Source organism: Miscanthus floridulus, chromosome 1 (genome assembly GCF_019320115.1).
Source record: "Miscanthus floridulus cultivar M001 chromosome 1, ASM1932011v1, whole genome shotgun sequence".
NCBI classification, from domain to species: domain Eukaryota; kingdom Viridiplantae; phylum Streptophyta; class Magnoliopsida; order Poales; family Poaceae; genus Miscanthus; species Miscanthus floridulus.
The window spans coordinates 7,187,517-7,193,516 of NC_089580.1; positions in this window are offsets into that span (position 1 = coordinate 7,187,517).

The window sequence follows — 6,000 nt, forward strand, 5'->3', positions numbered from 1 at the left end:
GTCAGGTCAAGTGACCGTTGGAATCGGGACACGTGGCCGTCTGCGGGCGACCGGACGCTGAGGTCCAGCGTCCGGTCAACACGACCGGAGCGTCTGGTCGACCCGACAGTTGCCCAATGAAGGGGTAATGGCTAGTTTAGCCCTTGGGGCTATAAATAGAAGTGGCCTTCGGCCATGGCTAGTGCTGAGCACCTTGTAGGACTTTGTGTCCATGCTTGAGAGTGCTTAGGAGCCCTCCATTTCACATATACTTGATAGTGATCATTCGATTGTGTGAGAGAGCGATTCTAGTGCGATTGCATCGTGAGGTTGCATCGAGTGGCACTAGGTGATCGAGTTGCAAGCCGGTGGTGCTTGTTACTCTTAGAGGTTGCCACCTCCTAGATGGCTTGGTGGTGGTCTCCGTCGAAGCCCGCAAGAAGCTTGTGCGGCGCTCCAGAGAAGTGCTTTGTGAGGGGCATTGTGCTCGCCCCGCGGGAGCCGCGAAGAGCAACTTTAGTAAAGCGTGTCATTGAGCTACCCTCACTTCCGGGGTAGGTTCTTGCGGCGCCCGACATGCGGGCTTAGCGGGTGATGCTAATTAGCCGCTGAACCACCAAGTGGGCGGTCGACACAACGGGGACTAGCATGTTGGCAAACACGTGAACCTCGGGAGAAAAATCATCGTGTCAACCTTGTTCTTCCCATTGGTTTGCATCCCCGTTACACAAGCTTGCGATTACTTTCATATATATTAAGCTTGTGTTGTTGCTTTTATAATTAGTTAGCTTGTGTAGCTTGCTAGTTACCTTCTTGCTTGTGTAGCATAGAAGTAGCTCCCTTGCGTGGCTAATTTGGTTTGTGTAACCTTGTTAGTCACATTGCTTAGTTTGTGTAGCTAAGTAATTGCGCTCTCTAATTTGGCATTGGTTGCCTTGTTATTGAGCATTGCTAGTGAGCTTAGTTGGTTTTGTGCTTTTGCTTACTAGCATGTGTAGGAACTCCCTTGTTGCTTAAAGTACTAGTGGCATAGGTTTGTGTGACCTTGCTTCTAGAATTGGTTAGGAGAGCTCTAGCTAGCCCGGCACCTTTGTTGCTTGATTAGTATCTTTGAAAGGTGCTAGTGAACATAGATAGAGGGGTGTAGTCTTGGCTAGACCGATAGTTTTAATTCCACACTTGTTTCGGTTAGCCAACATGATTAAGTTTTAAAAAGGACTATTCACCCCCCCTCTAGTCGCCATCTCGACCCTTTCACTTGTGCAGGCGGTACACCTTCCCCTCTTCTCCGGCGATGGCGTAGCCAGGTGGCTCGTGCACGTAGACCTCCTCCTTGAGGTCGCTGTTGAGGACGCTCCGATCGTTTTGACCGGACGCTCCGGTCAGTTCAACTCGCGCAACAGTTTTCACGTGATGACCGAACGCTGTTAGGGTCCGGTCAGTACCGACCGGACGCGTTCGGTCGCTCTTGGATGCTTACTGTAAACGACTGGACGCTGGATACTCAGGGTCCGGTCACTACTGACCGGACGCGTCCGGTCACACTTTCTCAAGTCTGGACTCTTACTGGAGTCGACCGGACGCTGGCCCTCAGCGTCCGGTCACTCGACCTTCCAGCGTCCGGTCGCTCCAGACTTGTCCTCCTCAGTCAAATGAACTGACCGGACCCTGCGGCCAGCGTCCGGTTGCACCGGAGCCAGCGTCCGGTCAGTATTTGACCCTCCATTCACTTCCAACTTTCGATCATATGTGAATGAAGTTTGCTCCAAAGGATCTTAGGCATTCATAGGAGCTACCTAGAGCTAGTTTTAACAAGTGTGCACCACACCTAACTCACTAGACTCAACTAGGTCAAGCTACCCGTTCATACCCCCCTTCATAGTACGGCCAAAGGAAAAAAACAAAGTCCTAAACTACTCTAAGTGTTTCTCCAACTTCAATTGACACTTAGAACTAGTTATCCTTAACCTTGTAGTCCATCCTTTGAAAACCGAAATGATTTCCATCGTAGGGGCATGACAACCTCAATTGCCCAATCGATCTCCATTACCATGACCTAACTTAATTGCCTCTGCAAAACACACGTTAGTCATAGTAATCTTGTATTGACATTAATCACCGAAATCCACTTAGGGGCCTAGATGCTTTCAATCTCCCTCTTTTTGGTGATTGATGACAATACCACCTCGAGTATGTTATGGAGTGAGGTTTTTGACGGGCTTGGTTCATATAAGCTTTTGTCGTTAAGAACAAAAGAGTTAGGCAAGCTTATATTACCCAAGCCAACATAGTGTACTCAAAGGATATGAATTAAGCATGAGTACAAGTAACAAAGCTCATTTGCTTCGAAGTATAAACGCGGAAGCAAAAGCAAATGAGCATAACACAAGTGATATGACATATAGATAATGCAAAGTAGAAATCACACATGTCAAATATCACAATCACGTAGATAGCACTATCACATATATATAATAGTATGCATGAAAGTAAACACACGAATGCATAAGTAATAGTGTATCACACAAATTAAACTCCAAATGTATATAAAAAACTAATACTAGATAACTAGCTCCCCCTAAAACTCGCTCCCCCTGAGTCTACATACTCAAACCCTCTCCCCCTTTGGCGTCAAACACCAAAACCTAAGGGTTGGTCGGCGGGGCTGCAGCGGACGAGTCAGGCGCTGAAGTACGTGGAGCAAGATGGAACTGGGCGCCATCATCATCTGACCCTGAGCTCTGAACTGACTGACCCTCTGAAGCAGGAAGTGTCGCTGAAGCGGTCTGGGTCTGAGCTAGGGCTGGTGCTGCCTATGAAGCTGCAAGTATGTCTGTCGTAGGATCGGACGAGGCGATAGATGAGGGGAGCCTCTGAGTAGTCACTGCGACTAGAGCTGCTGTAGACGGACTGGCGGTATGCATATGAGGCGGAGTAGGCATGCCGGTCAACTCGCTGAAGGATGCTCCAAGACTCCTGGAGACTGACGTCTCAGGCACGAATAGCGAGGAAGACTGCTCTGGTGTGAAGCCCGTCTGAAATGGAGTGAACTGCGGGGCTACCACGGGTGAGGCTAACCACTGGGACACCTGTATAGGAGGTGAAGCAAACTGAGCTGGAGGCTATCCCTGACTCTGGAGCCCACTGGGCTGTACTGCTGGAGTCGTCGAAGTGGTAGGAGGCTGTGCAAGCTGGGGTGAAGGCTGTGGCAGTGGGACCCCAATGGCTGTCACTACATGCTGCATGAATCCCATGAGCTGCTGCTGCATAAGTAACTGCTGGTGCTGAAGGAGCTGCTGCTGCCGCTGGAACTCGTCCTGACGAGCCTGAAACTGTGCGAAGTTGGCAGCTGTCTCCTGTGCCTGTTGTGTCTGATCCTGCTGCATCCGCTCAAGAATAGCAATGAGAGCGGGGTCTGTCTGCGGAGCAGGTGGAGCAGAACTGGAGCTACCGGCCTCTGCATCGTGTCTGCGTGGAGGCATCTGAGGTATAGGCTGGTAGTCATCGTCAGAGCTGTCACTGTACTCGCTCACCTCCTGCTGTGCCTCTAGCTCCTCCTCAATGGCTGCAATCCCTCTGATGATCTCATCCTGCTGAGCTGCGGACTCTGGCATGTCAGGACGACGGCTAGGCTGTCTGGGTGCCTGAGGAGTGGCGTGTCTGATCCTCTGAGACAGGTTGTAAGCTGGGAACTCTGTGGTGGCACCTATATACTCATCCATCATACCAGGGGGCTTATCAAGCACAACTCTGCGGATGAGAAACGTGATCCAGTGAGCATAGGGAAGCTGCCTGCGACCCTTGAATCCCTCAGCTATTGTGTCCTCCATCTCTGAAAGCAGGAGATCCCAGATATCAAATACTGTCTGCTGCATGATGGCATTGAGAAGCCAGAGCTGTAAGCGAGTCAGGCCCTCCCTGTATCCCAACCTGGGAAGCAGTGTCCTCCTGATGATGGCCTCTAGCACTCTCGCTGTAGGAGTCAAGTCACTGGGGTTCCTGCTCGACCCCTCACCAAAGGGCTCCTTGAAGCAATGGCGCACTAAATCTGTAGGGGGCACCAGCCCTCCATGAGGACGCCTGGGAGGTCCCTGCTGTCCATAACAAACCTCATGCATCTTGATGGGCTGCTCCTGTAGCCTTAGTATCTCTCTGACCCTGCCACTCATCACTCTATAGTCTTTGCCTCTGAAAGCAAAGTGAATAAACCTGTGATGTGGATCGATGAAGAGTGAAGCATAAAACTGACGAACCCAAGATGGTACATATATCCCCGTCCGTCCAATCAAATCTGTCAGTCCTGGCAAATATGACAAGTATGGCCGAATGCTCTCTCCGGCTGCTGCCACAATAGACTCTATCTGACAGACTCTGAGATCTGAACACTGCCCCACTGTTGAGATAAGCATTGTAGAAATCCTCCTGCAGTGGCGTGTAGAAACCCTCAGCTGCTCTCTCATCCCTCCTCGGAGGAAACCAAACCTCAAACTCAACAAATCGCAGCTGCTGAACCTGCCTGGCGGTAGCGGCCCTCAAGTCGAGGTGTACCACCAGAGGTGGACCCTGTGGTCTAGGTGGAGGACGTGATCCCCTCCGCTGTGTCGGCGACCTCGGCGAGACTGGTACACGGGTCCGTCCAAAGCGGCAAAGCTGGGGTGCTGGCTCTGTCTCCTCGGCCTCCTAGGTCTGCTGAGGCTCAGCTGGTGGGGGTTGCTGCTGTGTTGACGGACCCTCCTCAATGGCAACCCGTCGTCCTACAAACGTGGCAGTCCCAGCTGGACTACCGTGACGACGCTCAACATCCTCAATCGCAGCTCTCAGTGCTGGTGAAACCGACTGATCTGCAATGACAACTCCGCTGCGGGCACCACCTCTCTCGGCACGCTCTGCGGCCTCTGCAACAGCTGCTGCTCTCGCTGTCTCTGCGTCGGGGTACTTCCGCTTCTTGGATGTCACCTGCTTGGTTGACTTGCCCTTCGATCCGGCTGGCTGGCGAGATGGGGGCCTCCGATCATCATCACCTGGGCCACCACCAACATTCTTGGTGCGGGCCATCTGAACTGACAAGATGGTGAACTGCCGCTGATGAAGATCAACTGTCAAACTGCCGCTTTCGAGGCTTGGCCTCGATCCTTACTTGCGAGCTTGGCTCCGAGTTGACTGCCAACTGCCAGAAGAACCACAACGGAACCGACTCGCGAGAGGAGATGAGGCTAGGGCACACGGCAAGAGGCAGAGCAGAGGCGTGGACAGGGTGACTCCGGCGAGCTACGGCGGTGTTGGCGCGGTGGCGCGCGAGCTGCGGTGGCGCGTGCTGTGCTGGCGTGGTGGTGCGCGGGAAGACTCGGGCGTAGTGGCGCGGCGATGCTGGAGCACGGCAGCGTGGGCGCGAGGTGGCCGGCGCAGGGTCGCGGTGGCGCGGTGAGACAAGGGCACGGCGGCGTGCGACTGGCGAGCTAAGGAGGCGCAAGAGGCGGCGGCGCTGGCTAGGGCATAGCGGGATGAGGGCGAACATAGGTACGGCTTGCGGTTAAATAGATCCCCACACGCGACAGTAAAGGAATCGGAGAAAGGAGTCCTGAAGTCGCGCGAGATCCACAGACCGGACGCGTCCGGTGGTAGCGACCGGACGCTACCACCCAGCGTTCGGTCGATTCCAGGGAGGTCCAAATCCTCTGGAATCGGGACCGGACGCGTCCGGTGGTCCATGACCGGACGCAGGCAGGGTCCGGTCAGTACAACTTGGTCTTGCTTCGATCGACCGGACGCTGAACCCTTTCTGACCGGACGCATAGACGCAGCGTCCGGTCACTCCTTCAGCAGCAGTTCACCTCCTGTGAACTGACCGGACGCTAGACAGCAGCGTCCGGTGCAGCGTCTGGTGCACCTTTTCCAGCAAACCTTCAACCTCCCTTCGCGCTGCCTGTTTCCAATCAAGTCCCAACTTGAATAAGATCTAAATAAACACCAATTGGGACTGATGTGAGTGACCTCTCTCAAACCCTCATATTTTTCAAAATA